Source organism: Cherax quadricarinatus, chromosome 48 (genome assembly GCF_038502225.1).
Source record: "Cherax quadricarinatus isolate ZL_2023a chromosome 48, ASM3850222v1, whole genome shotgun sequence".
Classification (NCBI taxonomy): Eukaryota; Metazoa; Arthropoda; class Malacostraca; order Decapoda; family Parastacidae; genus Cherax; species Cherax quadricarinatus.
Genome location: NC_091339.1, coordinates 30,721,059 through 30,736,105, shown reverse-complemented (window position 1 = coordinate 30,736,105; position 15,047 = coordinate 30,721,059). Strand labels below are relative to the sequence as shown.

Below are 15,047 nucleotides of genomic sequence, written 5' to 3'. Positions count from 1 at the left end.
ACACACACATTTTGATTTTCACTACTCTTCGTAGTATTGGACTGATGAAGCCACTGTGTGGAGAAACTTTTCCTCAGTACATATACCCAAGTGTTGTACATGTGCCAAATTTATCAACTTTTCGGTTCTCTGAATCATTTTCCTAAGCATCTTTTTTTATATTTCTCGTTCTCATAGGTAAACACAATCAAAACTGTATTTTGTATTTAAGGTAATATGTATAGTCTCCCTAATTATGAAAATAGTTATTAGGTACATTGTAATGCACATTATTATATACGCTGAGCGACCCATTTAATAGAGCAGAATTATGTTTTGTGAGTTTGATTTGATGAAAAGACTTCAATATTTAGAGTTTTGTTGAGATATTTGATACTTGAATATTCTTAGCTACAAGTTTTTCGATGTCAGCAATTTATATATATACGTATATATGTCGTGCCGAATATGTAAAACTGGTCAATTAGCAAGAACTAATTTAAAATTAAGTCATTTCTAAAATTTTCTCTTATACGTTTAAAGATATATTTTTTTCATTAATGTTAATGTAAAAATTTATAAATTTGCACCAAAAGAATCTTAGAAAACTTGCCTAACCTTATTATAACAAGCCCAATTCCTAGATGCACTAGAAGACAAAAAGAATGCAGATGTAATATATACAGACTTTGCAAAAGCCTTTGACAAGTGTGACCATGGCGTAATAGCACACAAAATGCGTGCTAAAGGAATAACAGGAAAAGTTGGAAAATGGATCTATAATTTCCTCACAAACAGAACACAGAGAGTAGTAGTCAACAGAGTAAAGTCCGAGGCAGCTACGGTGAAAAGCTCTGTTCCACAAGGCACAGTACTCGCTCCCATCTTGTTTCTCATCCTCATATCTGACACAGACAAGGATGTCAGCCACAGCACCGTGTCTTCCTTTGCAGATGACACCCGAATCTGCATGACAGTGTCTTCCATTGCAGACACTGCAAGGCTCCAGGCGGACATCAACCAAATCTTTCAGTGGGCTGCAGAAAACAATATGAGTTCAACGATGAGAAATTTCAATTACTCCGATATGGTAAACATGAGGAAATTAAATTTCATCAGAGTACAGAACAAACTCCGGCCACAAAATAGAGCAAAAAAACAACGTCAAAAACCTGGGAGTGATCATGTCGGAGGATCTCACCTTCAAGGACCATAACATTGTATCAATCGCATCTGCAAGAAAAATGACAGGATGGATAATGAGAACCTCCAAAACTAGGGATGCCAAGCCCATGATGACACTCTTCAGGTTGCTTGTTCTATCTAGGCTGGAATATTGCTGCACACTAACAGCACCTTTCAAGGCAGGTGAAATTGCTCACCTAGGAAATGTACAGAGAACCTTCACGGCACGCATAACACCTCAACTACTGGGAGCACTTGAAGTTCCTGAACCTGTATTACCTGGAACGCAGGCGGGAGAGATACATGATTATACACACCTGGAAAATCCTACAGGGACTAGTACTGAACTTGCACACGAAAATCACTTACAACGAAAGCAAAAGACTTGGCAGATGATGCAACATCCCCCCAATGAAAAGCAGGGGTGTCACTAGCACGTTAAGAAACCATACAATAAGTGTCAGGGGCCCGAGACTGTTCAACTGCCTCCCAGCACACATAAGGGGGATTACCAACAGACCCCTGGCAGTCTTCAAGCTGGCACTGGACAAGCACCTAAGGTCGGTTCCTGACCAGCCGGGCTGTGGCTCGTACGTTGGTTTGCGTGCAGCCAACAGTAACAGCCTGGTTGATCAGGGTCTGATTTACCAGGAGGCCTGGTCACAGACCGGGCCGCGGGGGCGTTGACACCCGGAACTCTCTCAAGGTAAACTCCAGGTAATCCAAGTAAATATATTGTAAATACGTTTACAATAATTTAATAATAAACAAACACAATGAAATATCTTTTTTTCGTTAGGTTCAGAATGATTTTTGAGAAATTATTACATACACAAATTTTCGCTTGTCTTATATGGCAAGATCACGATATATATATATATATATATATATATACGTATATATATATATATATATATATATATATATATATATATATATTTATATATATATATACGTATATGTATGTACATATATATATATATATATACACATATATATATATATATATATATATATATATATACATATATATATACATATATATATATATACATATATATATACATACATATATATATACATATTTATATATATATATATATATATATATATATATATATATATATACAACAGGATCACAGTAAACAGGTGATTTCAGAATATGCAAAACAACTGTGGAGAAATTTTATCCAGGAGGGGGTATCAGCCCCTTCAGCCCCCTTCAGCCCCTTTCAGCCCTGAGTTGCCCAGCCCTCTCAGAAGGGGCATGCATCTTGTTTACTGCTACAGCAAGTAATTGATCCCAGATGCAGTATCAGAATGCGACGTGGTCAAGCGACTGCCGCTCCTTGCAAGACTACAGTGTTGCAGTGTAATTTAATATAAGACAGTCCATCTCTTAACTTAGCAGGACAATTAAGGAAAATCCTGCTCCCACTTTATCACCATGGTAAAGATAGTGAACATTGTTGTCTATGCTTAACACAGCAAGAATCAAGCATTCTGCTTTGCTTCATAGAGGAAGTTTGGCAGGGAAGCAAAAGTACTAGGTCAGTTTTTCCTTTATGTGCTACGGGTAGTGATGGTGAAGGACGCTGTGGCGTCTTGAGATTACTTTTGACTCTACTGGGAGTCACACTAACGCCAGGATAACCAACAAAGAACATTGATCTGTGCGTTAGTGTGAACAAACTGTCTCACAAAACACATTAAACAACTACGGAGAAGTGTGATCAGCTTCTTCAGTGATAAGATTGTGAACAATAAAGACAAATCTTGCGGAACATGGTGTACCAGTGTGTGTATTCCTAGATTATGGAAGATGTGGATATCCAAGGACACTTCAGCTTCTATCAAGTCACCGATACCTGTCGAAGGTGTGAAGAACATCATAGCTCAGGATACAAGACCATGGTAGGTTACGAATTTCTTGTAGTACAGGGGACTGTGCAGTTCTTGAGTCGCAAGGAGTTTCTAGTTAATCTATAGTCGGCAGTGAGGTGCAGACTTTTGAGTCCACACAAGAAAGCTTGTCAACAATCAGTTAATGAAATAAGCTGACATAACACCCCTAGGGGTAATTTATTGTTTACATAATATGATCTATTACAGCCCGTTGCGAGATGATCATGACAACAATTCAAGACCTCATCTGCAGGGTCAGCTGTGTAGACGATTTGCTGTCTTTTATCAGCTAAGTAATCCCTATATTTAAAATTATAAACTTAGCTGGTAACCCATTTCTCAGCATTTTGGTCGTGCTCGAACCAGATAAAGGCCACACTCTGGTCTAAATACGTTGTACTACAGTGTACAAATAACCTACGAGCCAGTATAAATGAGTCACTCCAGACTCAATCACAGAGAATGGGCAGCCAAAAGAAAACGGATGCTCGCCCAGCGTTCACCCAAAGAAAACGGGAGCTGGGTGGCTCATCCAACAAGAAAACGGGGGATGGCACCTTGCATCTACTGCTCCCAAGCTCGAGAAACGCTGACTACAGCAACAACCCAACTGATCAGTTTGTGTGAATGTATATATATAGTGTTTATAATGTTTATAGACAGAAATTAAGAGACAAGATTGCGTTAAAGTTTGTTTCTTATAGATATAACTGTTATATTAAAGGAAACTACATATAAAATTTAAGCTTTCATACATATTAACAGTGATATTTATATGTGTAAGAAATATTCATGTGTGATTTACAGTTATACAGTGTTGAGAAATGGGATTACCAGTTAAGCTTAATTTTAAATTTAAATATAGGGAACACTTAGCTGATAAAAGACAGCAAATCGTCTACACAGCCGCCCCTGCAGACGAGGTCTTGAATTGTTGTCATGATCATCTCTCAATGGGCTGTAATTTGTAAGATTATAAATTTGTAAGATTATAAATTACCCCTAGGGGGTGTTATGTCAGCATATTTCATTCACTGATGGCTGACACACTTACTTGTTTGGACTCAAAAGTCCGCACCTTACTGCCGACTATAGGTTGATTACAAACTCCTTGCGACTCAAGAACTGCGCAGTCCCCTGTACTACAAGAAATTCATAACCTACCTTGCTCTTGTAGCGTGAGCTATGGTGTTCTTCACACCTTTGACAGATATCGGTGACTTAATAGAAGCTGAAGTGTCCTTGGATGTCCACGTCTTCCATAGTCTAGGAATATGCACAGTGGTACACTATGTTCCACAAGATTTGTCTTTATTGTTCACAATCTTATCACTAAAGAAGCTGGTCACATTTCTCTGTAAGTGTTTATTGTGTTTTGTGAGACACTTTGTTCACACTAACGCACAGATCGTTCTTTGTTGGTTATCCTGGCATCAGTGTCACTCTCAGTAAAGTCAAAAGTAATCTGAAGACGCCACAATGCCCCATGCCGTCACTGCCCCCAGCACAAAGGAAAAGCTGACATAGTACCTTTGCTTCCTTGCCACTTCCTCCATGAGGCAAAGCAGAATGTTTAATTCTTGCTGTCTTAAGCATAGACAACAATATACACTAACTTTACTATGGTAATAAAGTGGGAGCAGGATTTACCTTAATTGTCCTGCTAAGGTAAGAGATGTACTGTCTCTTATTAAAATACACTTTGCAACACTGGACTGCACGGAGCGGCGGTCGCTTGACCACAGGTCGTATACTGGTACTGCATCTGGGACGAATTACTCGCTGTAGCAGTAAACAAGATATTTGCCCCTTCTGAGAGGGCTGGGCCCCTCAGGGCTGAAAGGGGCTGAAGGGGGCTGAAACCCCCCTCCTGGAGAAAATTTCTCCACACTGGGGGGCGGCAGAGGCTCGCTGAAGGTGAACTATTCATCACTTAACATTAATTTGATTTTCTCACTCGCCACCACTGCTGCTTGTCTTTTCTGAACAGCTTTAGTCAGTGTGGTTTCTGGAGAATCACTAATTTTGTTTTCAACACTGTGTAATTCTAACGGCACTAGTTTATTTATTGTCTGCTTATTCACTACACCTTTGCTTAAAACATCAACTGTCCTGATGATTCCATTTGCATCAGGATATATGGTCACAAATTTTCCAAGTGGCCATTGGGACCTCGGATCATCATTGTCAATAATCACTATGTCACCAGGTCTTAAGGACTTATGATTTTCAGGAACACCAGCTCCAGAGAAGTGTTCTCTCAATGAGGTGAGATAGTCTTCTCGCAAAATTTTCTCCCAACGTTCAATCACTTTATTAAGGTGTTTGAATTTACGTCTGAGTTGCTCAGGTTCGAAATAAGTAGGATCCTCTATGATTTCTTTATCATTCATGGGAGGAACAGGTTCGAGCCTTTTGCCATGGAGTAAATGAGATGGACTTAACACTTCTAAATTGTCTAGATCATCGGTAACATAAGTTACAGGTCTGTTGTTGACTCTATTTTCTATTTCAGGCACAACTGTACGGAATTCTTCTAAGTCGATTCTCTAACGATGAAGAGTCATCCTTAAACAACGTTTTACAATGCCGATCATTCTTTCATAAAATCCGCCGTGCCATGGAGATTCAGGAGGAATGTATCTCCAACGACAACTGCGTTGATTCAGCATCTGTTGTACTTCTGGTTGATCAAAGATCTTGCTTATATAAGCAGCACCAGCAACAAAGTTCGTTGCATGGTCTGAAATCATCAGTCTGGGACATGCCATTCTGGCTGCAAACCTTCTGAATAATTTGATAAAGGTTTCAGCAGACATGTCAGTGGCTACTTCTAGATGTACTGCTCTAGTTGTAGCACAAGTGAACAAACAGATGTACACCTTGATGGGAACTTTGTCAACTGTTTTGGTTAAAATTATTGGTCCAGTGTAATCTACACCTGTCACCTCAAATGGAGTGATATGACAAACTCTTTCAGAGGGATATGGAGGTGGACCTGGATACTGACATACTCGCATATCGTAGTGACGACAAGTAATACAGTCCTTTATTTGTTTTTTCACACTTTGTCGACCTTGAGGTATCCACTAGGATTGTCGTATATGACAAAGTGTGTCAGCTACCCCACCATGTAACACGTTACTGTGGGCGTTTTGCACAATCAGTTTTGTTAGCCAATGATTCTTGGGGATCAATATTGGATGTACGGCTTCTTTAGGTAGTGAAGAATTATGAATTCTTCCTCGACATCTTATAATCTTTTCTGAATCGAGATAAAGTCCTAAAGAATTAATCATGACAGGTTTCTTTAGGGATTTATCTTGTGTTTCTAGAAATTTATATTCTGTAGAGAAAACATCTTTCTGTATTAGTTTCATCCAGTATTTAATGGGTTCAAGACATTCATAATTAGGTTTTATTCCTTTAATGAATTTAAAGACAAGAGCTGTAACTCTTAAGAGTTTACCCAAAGATGAGTATTTAGATCCATCAATGACTATTTCTGTTGTGTCTGCAGTATTTACACAACTTATTTCTGCTGTGTTCAAGCAGACTGTTTCTTCTGGCACAATGTGAGCTTTTTGCTGAGGCCAGTTATTTTCATTAGAGAGCCAGTTCGGTCCGTGGAGCCATAATTTATTATCCACAAATTTCTTGAGTGGGACACCACGTGACAACATGTCAGCTGGATTCTCTTGGGTAGAGACGTGGAGAAAGAGATAATCTCTCTGCATCTCTTTTATTTCTGTTACTCTGTTCTGTACATAGACCAACTTACTCTTATTATTTCTTAACCACTGGAGAACTGCCTCATTATCACTCCAGATCACGGTTTTTTCAATAGTGAGATGATCAAGTACTTTGTTGAGATAGACAGCTAATTTGGACCTACATAGAGTGCTGTCAGTTCCAATTGTGGTACTGTTCTGACCTTCACGGGTGCTACCCTGGCCTTTGAAGTAATTAGTGTACTTCCTTCAGCATTACTCATGTAAGCTACAGCGCCATAACCTCTGGTTGACGCATCACAGAACACATGTAATGTGTAATTGTTTCCCTCTTGACCTATTTGTCTGGGAAGTTTAATTTGATGAAGTTGTTTAAACTCCTTGGATATTTCATCCCATGCTTGACTCATTTCTAGAGGCACGTTCTCATCCCATCCAATTTTGAGTTTCCATGCATCTTGCATAAGCATTTTATCTTTTATGGTAATTGGTGAGGCGAGTCCTAGAGGATCAAAACATTGTGATACCTCTGACAGTAAACTACGTTTAGTGAGTGTACTGCATGATGTATTGTTTATCCTTTTGAGACTCAAAGTATCTTCCTGTTTGTTCCAATTAAGTCCCAGCATATTGTTGCAATCAGGAATTTCAGCTTCAGGAAAATCTTCTTTGATAAGTTCCCTTAATTGCTTTGAATTAGTATTTCACATCCTTAGAGGCATATTTGCTTCTTTTATCTCCTCGTTAGCTTCACTGTATAAGGATTTCAAATCCTCCTCTTTATTCACAGTACCTTGAAGATTGTCCACATAGAAACATTTCTTTAAGATTTCCTTGAAGGGACTTTCAGATTTCTTCAAATGTGTATTTAGAGTAGCTTCTAGTAAGAATGGAGAGGATGTTGCACCAAATAATACTGATTTGAAACGATAAGTTTTCACAAGACTTTGAGGATCATGTGGATTTTCAGGCCACAAGAATCGAGTATAATCTCTATCTATTTCTTGTAGCCCTACTCTTAAGAAAGCTTTGGAAATATCAGCCGTGTAGGCATATGGATTTGTGCGAAATTTCATAAGCACGTCTCCATGCTTCTCAGTTAGTGAGGGTCCGGTCATCAGACAATCATTAAGACTTGCTACATCTTTATTTGCACGTGCGCTGCAATTATATACAACACGTAGTGGAGAGGTTTCAGAATCCTTTCTGACTCCATGGTGCGGAAGATAATGAGCGTGTCTTCAACTTATCTTCGACTACTTCCTCAATGAATTTATTGTCCAACTGTTCTTGTATGATATTATCATAGACAGTCAGTAGCTCTCGATTCTTCCTCAGCTCATGTATTTGTGCTTTCATTTGTCCGAAAGTCATGCGATAATTGCTAGGCAGATGTGATGGATTTAATTTCCATGGTAACCTAACCCAATACCGTCCATCTTTATATTTGACAATGTCTAAATATTGGTTATAAGTCTGAGACTCTTGTGGGCTTGGTTTATTTTCATCAATACCTATCGCATCTAAATCCCACAACTTATCAACTAGTTCATTCATTTCTTCCAGTAATGATAATTTTTGCTGTGGTACATGATCAGTGGTTATTCTCGTAACTAGTACATTTTCCACTGAATCAATATCAGTTTCTTTCCAACTTTGAGAGGGAATGGGACCACATATCATGTGGCCTCCTGCTGTTTTCAGCAAGTGAACATCATGTTTACTTACTATATTTTGCACAAAACAGTGATAATCACTTCCAATGATTAAATCAATTGGGCTAATTGTGTCCGTCTGTATGTCAGGACAGGCTAACTTGACCTTAGCTGCTTTCAGTGCTGCAACTGTTTCTTTTAATCCCTGGATCTGCACAGACTTAGGCAAATCATCTACTACCACAGCTTCTACTGTCTTTTTCCTGTTTCCTAGACCAACAGTGATTCTGGCTAGGTCATATGTCTGTTTACCAGAATTGTGGAAAAAATCAGCTATATCTAACTGTACTTTGACATAGGGTTGTTTATTCAGTTTCTGCAACACTGTTCTTCTTATGAAGGACCTTAGTGAGCCTTGATCAAATAGTGTTAGCACATTGGTTTTGTGTAATTTATTAGATAACTCAATTCGAGCTATCGGGAGAGCAGTTGCTTTAAACTTATCTCTCACATTTAATGCTGTTGCTTGTTGACTTCCTGGTTCTGTGGAAGTCTTCTGCTGTTCAGCGAAAGTATTTGGGCATAATGCTGTATGATGCATACCCTTGCATTTAAAACACTTCTTCAGTGAGCATTTTCCTCCCTTGTGTTCACCAAAACACTTGATGCACCTTTTCAGCTGATGAACACGTTGTTTACGTGCCTCCATTGATGTGTATTGAATACAATACTGTGCCTAATGTGTTCCATCACAAAGTACACATTTTGGAGTACGTTTATGTGCGACAGTTTGTTTACTGTCTGTTGTATTCACAGCTTGATAAATGCCTATAGGGGATTTCCCATTCTGTGGTTTAGTGGGAGTAGGTATACTCTTTTTATACTGAGTTGAAGGTTTATTATCCACTGGATTTGTGGATTTTTCATCTTGTCTCGTTGCTTGCATGCATGAAACTATTGTTTGTAAACCATTGCTAATTTCCTCACAAGTGAAATAACGTTTATTGAACATAATATTCTGTGAGGGAAAAGTTCAATAGATAGGAGTAGCGATATAGTAACGATAGTTTCATTGCCGGCTACTAGTTAAGGTAGGGTAAGTCAAGCTCCCGTTTTTCCCGCCTTTTTTCCCCCTCCCTGAAAGTGATAGTTTGACTGCCGGCTGCTTGTTAACGTAGGGTCAGTCTAGCTCCCACTATCCCTTCCCCTCCCTCTTCCCCCCCCCCCGAAAGGTGACGTGTGGGGCTCTGGTCAAACAGTAAATCACTCGACTCACAGCTCCCAACACTACTGTAAGTACATGCCTGCCTTGTATTCTAGTGGATTTATTGGTTGAAAGCTTCACTTTTGACCAATAATAAACTTAGTCCTTTCAGTCTTGCTCTAGGTTGACTGTTGTAATAATCACCACATCTTTTGGGTATTGTACTTGCCATGGAGAGTGATTTTTAAGCAGTGGGTAACCTGTCTATCTTTTCAGCTTGGATGACAGAGAGGGTCACCTGTCAATCAACGAGAAGAACAGGAGACGGACTAACGTCCTGGAGACGTCCCATTTTGGATTTAATTACCTGTGCACCTGTATGAAATTGCAGGACGTAACCCCACATCATTGCAGCGGTAAAGAACCTGCTTTCCTGTCATCGGGATACTACTCACGGCGATACTCTGCGAAGAACTAGCCAGTGGTGGTCACCAACACCTGCGACCCCCCCCCCCCACATCAGCAACGGCTACGATTTCAACAACAGTGTCACCAACACCAGACACCCCTATATATATTAGCGTTGAATTCAGTTATCATTTATATTTTTCATTTTTCATTTTCTTTAATGTAGGATTAATATTTCATATTTAAGTGTTTTATATTTTATATTTTCTATATAATAAAGTGTTTATGTTTGTCTGTTATTATTTCTTTTTCTATTCACTAATTTTCCTGAGGAGGAGCCAGCCTTGGTAATACTGTCTGAAGTTGTTACAGGGCTGAGTAAGCCTTCACAAGTGGCGACCTTGCCAGGATCAACTCTACTGAATCAAGATTCAACTCCATCTCGAATCTACCATTGGAACTTCAACGCCGCATACCCCAGACAGTTACCACCAGCCATGAGTAATCATTCTCTATGGTAGGACTACGGTACAGGTATTTAAAAGATTTGGTGATTGTTATAGTCTCAATTTATTGTAAGTCAAGTCAGGCAGGATATAATATTTAATTCTGCCACCTAATTGTGTGTGAGCTTGAAACACTTTGGAGGATTAGACTCTAGGGACCCGAGATTTTCCAGTGACAACTTGTTTCATTGAGCTCTTTATTATATCAAGGGAACTGTCGTAGGACACTCTTGATTTGTTGTTGAGAAGATTGGATGGTCAAGGGACCCCATTCTACTTACTGTTTGCTCGGAGCCGGCATAGAACCCTTCGTTTTCATTAATACATATTGTTTAATTGAAGTAGGGATCGAGCCCTCTGATTTATTTGCAGTTTGAGCGGAGCAGGAATTGAACCCTCCGTTTTCTTTAATACCCGTTTCATTTCCCCTGATAGTTTAAGTTATTCTTGCAAGTATGGATGAATACCAGTTTTGGATGAATGCTGGAAGTAAGTTAGGAATAACAGGGAAAAATTTAGAATCTTTCATTAGTGCTAAGATCCAGGAAAGACTTGAAAGAGAGAGAATTGAGAGAGAAGAAAGACAGAAAGGGAAAGAGAAGAGAAAAAGGAGAGAGAGAGAATCGAAAGAGAAGACAAAAAGGAGCGTGATAGACTTGATCGTGAGGAGAGAGCTAGAGTACGTGAGGAACAAGCTAAGATACGTGAGGAACAAGTTAAATTAAGGGAACTTGAGGAAAGAGCAAAGGATAGAGAATATGAGTTAAGGGAGAGAGAAAAGGATCACGAGCTCGAGCAAGCTCGCCTTGAATTGGAGAATAAAAAGTTAACATTCTCACAACAGCAATTAGATGAAGGAGTAATGGAACAACGTGCAGCTAGTGCACATATTCCAACACCTAATTTACCTCCCTTCACAGAGGGGGAAGACATAACTTCTTACATTATCAGGTTTGAAAATACCGCTACCCTCTGTGAATGGCCTGCTGACACCTGGGCTACTAGGTTAGGAATGTTATTTTCTGGTACTGCTTTGAATATCTATGCAACTTTGTCACAGGATATCATATGTAATTATAACCTACTGAAGAAGGCGATCCTTAAAGCATATCAAAAAACCACAAATTCTTACAGGAAAGATTTCAGGTATGCCACCTTACAGCCTGGCCAGAACTTTCAGCAGCTACAGGTAACACTCTTTCGTTTGTTCGACTTTTGGATAGAGAGTTCAGGAATTGATCACAGTTATGAATCTCTTAGAGACTTCATGGTTGCTGACCAGTTCCTGACAGCTCTTCCTCACCAGATACGAACATTCATTAGAGAACGTAACCTGATTAAAGCTGAGGAAGTTGCTGAGGCTGCTGACCTGTATGCTGAGGCTCACAATTCCTATAAAGACCTAAAGGGATCGAACCCTAAGGGCAAGGGTTCATCAGACCTTAAGAAATCAAAGCCTCTAGTGGAAAGTAAAATGACTTCTTTTATTCCTGTTTGTCATTTGTGTGGTGTTAAGGGACATAAACGTCCAGATTGTCCCTAAGAAGGTCCAAAAAGTTGGAAGATGTTTTAAAGACTGTAATGACCAAGCACCCTTCTGTTCAGGAACAGTTAATGGACTTAATGTATCTACCATTTTACGAGACACTGGATGCACATGTATAGTAATTTCTGATAAGCTGTTCCCTAATCTTAAAGAAACTCATTCCTCTGCTATACTTTCAGACTACTTGGGCCGTACAGACACTTTTCCTACCATCCATTGTTACATTAGGTCTAAATGGTTCACAGGTTGGTCTGAAGCCGTACTAGCTCCCATCACTTCTTGCTCCGTACTAATAGGTAATGTAAAAGGTGCCATTCTTCCTTCTGAGGTTGACCTTTCATCACCAAAGATGGACATAGGTGTTTCAGATCCTCTTCCTGTAGAGTCGGAGAAGCCCCTCGAAAGTTCAGATGAGACAATGTCTCGTGAGATTCATGTGGGATTAAAAACCAGTGATGCTACTCTCGAAAGCGAGGTAGTAGGATCACCGGTTCACTTGTTAGATGAAAGTGAAGATATCACCTCCGATACCATAAATGTCTTGACTAGGGCTCAGACCAAAGCCCATGCTTCCCCTACTGTCCATCCTTTGATTTTCCCTGACTTTAAGCCTTTAGATATATCGAAGGACTCCTTTGTCAATTTACAACGTAATTGCCCTTCTCTTCAGAATTGCCATAATGCCGCTAAACAAAATCAAGTGATCCAAAGGAAAAACTTTTCATATAAATTTGAATATATAAAAGATATCTTGTACAAGTCAGTATTCAAATTAAATTCAGATGAGATAGACTATTCCATCTTAGTTGTTCCAAGTCAATGCAGAGAGACTGTTCTTAAAATGGCTCATGACCTGCCAGTGGCCGGACATTTCTCGCATCGTAAAACCTTAAATAAAATTAGGGAAACCTATTTTTGGCCAAAAATGTCCTCAGATGTCACTACCTATTGTAGATCGTGTAAAGTTTGCCAACTGTCATCCTCCCGAGGTACCAGGCGAGTACCTATGGTCAAAATGCCAGTCTTTACGGTACCTTTTGAAAGAGTAGCTATTGACATCGTTGGTCCTTTATCTCCACTTTCATCTGGGGGACATAGATATATATTAACATTAGTTGATTATGCTTCGAGTTTCCCTGAAGCCGTTCCCTTAAAGACCATAACTACTACAGAGGTGGCTGAAGCCCTTTTGTCCATCTTCTCCAGAGTGGGCATCCCCAGAGAAATTTTGTCTGACCGTGGGACACAATTCACATCTGACTTAATGCAACATCTCTACCAACTTCTAGGAGTGAAGCCTCTCTTCACCACACCCTATCATCCCAGCTGTAATGGGAGGATTGAGCGCCAGCATTCGATTCTCAAGTCCATTTTAAGGAAACTTTGCTCCCTTAAACCTAAGGAGTGGCATCGTTACCTACCCTGTGCTTTGTTTGCCATGAGGGAAGTTCCCAGTGACTCATTGGGGTTTTCACCTTTTGAACTTCTCTATGGTAGACAGGCCAGAGGTCCACTGTCCATCCTTCATGACTTATGGACTAATGAGGAGGTAAATGCTGAGGTTCAGTCTTCTTACCAGTTTCTCCTTGACCTTAGATCCAAACTTGAGGAGACCTCTGACATAGTTTCGAAAAACCTAAGCTTGTCAATGGACCAGTACAAAACCTATTTTGACTCCAAAAGTCAGAGGAGAAGTTTTAAAGTAGGTGATGAAGTTCTTGTACTTTTGCCTATCAAGTCAAATAAATTATTAGTAGCATGGAAAGGTCCATATAAAGTGTTAAAAATTTGTGGGAAAGTTGACTACCTCATAGAAGTCAAGGGGAAACCTAAGCTTTATCATATCAACATCCTTAAGAAATATTACCGAAGAAATTCGGTTAACTGCCTTAATAACTTTGACTTAGTTTTTCCACACGAACTTGATAAAACAACTGAAGAATGTAAAGTGTGCGTAATTGACACCTCTAACTTAGACTATGATGAAGAACTACATGACTTGGTGACTCTGGACCACTCGGGCGCAACCAACATTAATATTAATGAATCTTTGGATGACCATAAGAGACATGAACTACTTCAATGTGTGAGTAACTTTTCAGACGTCTTTACTGATATTCCAGGTGTTACCTCCACGGTAGTCCATAAGATTGACTTATTGACGGACAATCCTATCAAACGGAAATTATACCCAGTTCCAGTTCACCTTAGGGATGCATTTGACCGAGAGGTAGACAAATTATTAAAACTAAAGATCATTGAACCTTCAGTATCTGCATATTGCTCACCAGTAGTCATGGTTAAGAAGGCGGATAATTCATATAGACTTGCTATTGACTTCAGAGGCCTTAATGCTATAACTCGGTGGGATGCTGAGCCTATGCCCTTAATAGATAGCGATCTACACAAATTTTATGACTCTTCCTTCTTTTCAGAGATTGATATTGCGCAGGCATATCATCAGGTAATGTTAGATCCTTCTTCTAAGCAGTACACCGCTTTTCCTACACACCAAGGACTGATGCAGTATAGAACTATGCCCTTCGGTTTGGTAACTGCCTGTGCTACCTACGTGAGACTGATGAGAAAGGTCTTGGGTAATATGCCAAATGTTTCAGTTTATTTTGATAACATTTACGTAATGACATCCACGTGGGGCGAACATATCCAAACATTAACATCAGTTTTGCGTAGGTTACGCTCACATGGCCTCACTGCCAAGCCGAAGAAATGCTTCCTTGGGTATAACAAGATTAGATATCTTGGACTGATACTTTCTAATAACACTCTGCAGCCTCTCCCCAGTAAGATCAAAGCTTTATTAGAATTTAAATTCCCCAAAACCAAGAAGCTCATGCGTAGCTTTCTTGGTTCTGTAAATTTTTATGCACGGTTTATCCTGAACCTTACTGATCTTACAGGCATCTT

The 15,047-nt window shown here is 39.5% G+C and overlaps 1 protein-coding gene across 1 annotated transcript in view; it reads right to left on the bottom strand.

Annotated features, from left to right (window-relative positions):
* The window catches only part of LOC128695071 (uncharacterized), a 59,592-nt gene that overhangs the window by 6,126 nt on the left and 38,419 nt on the right, over window positions 1-15,047 (bottom strand). The gene's annotated exons all lie outside the window — the stretch shown is intronic.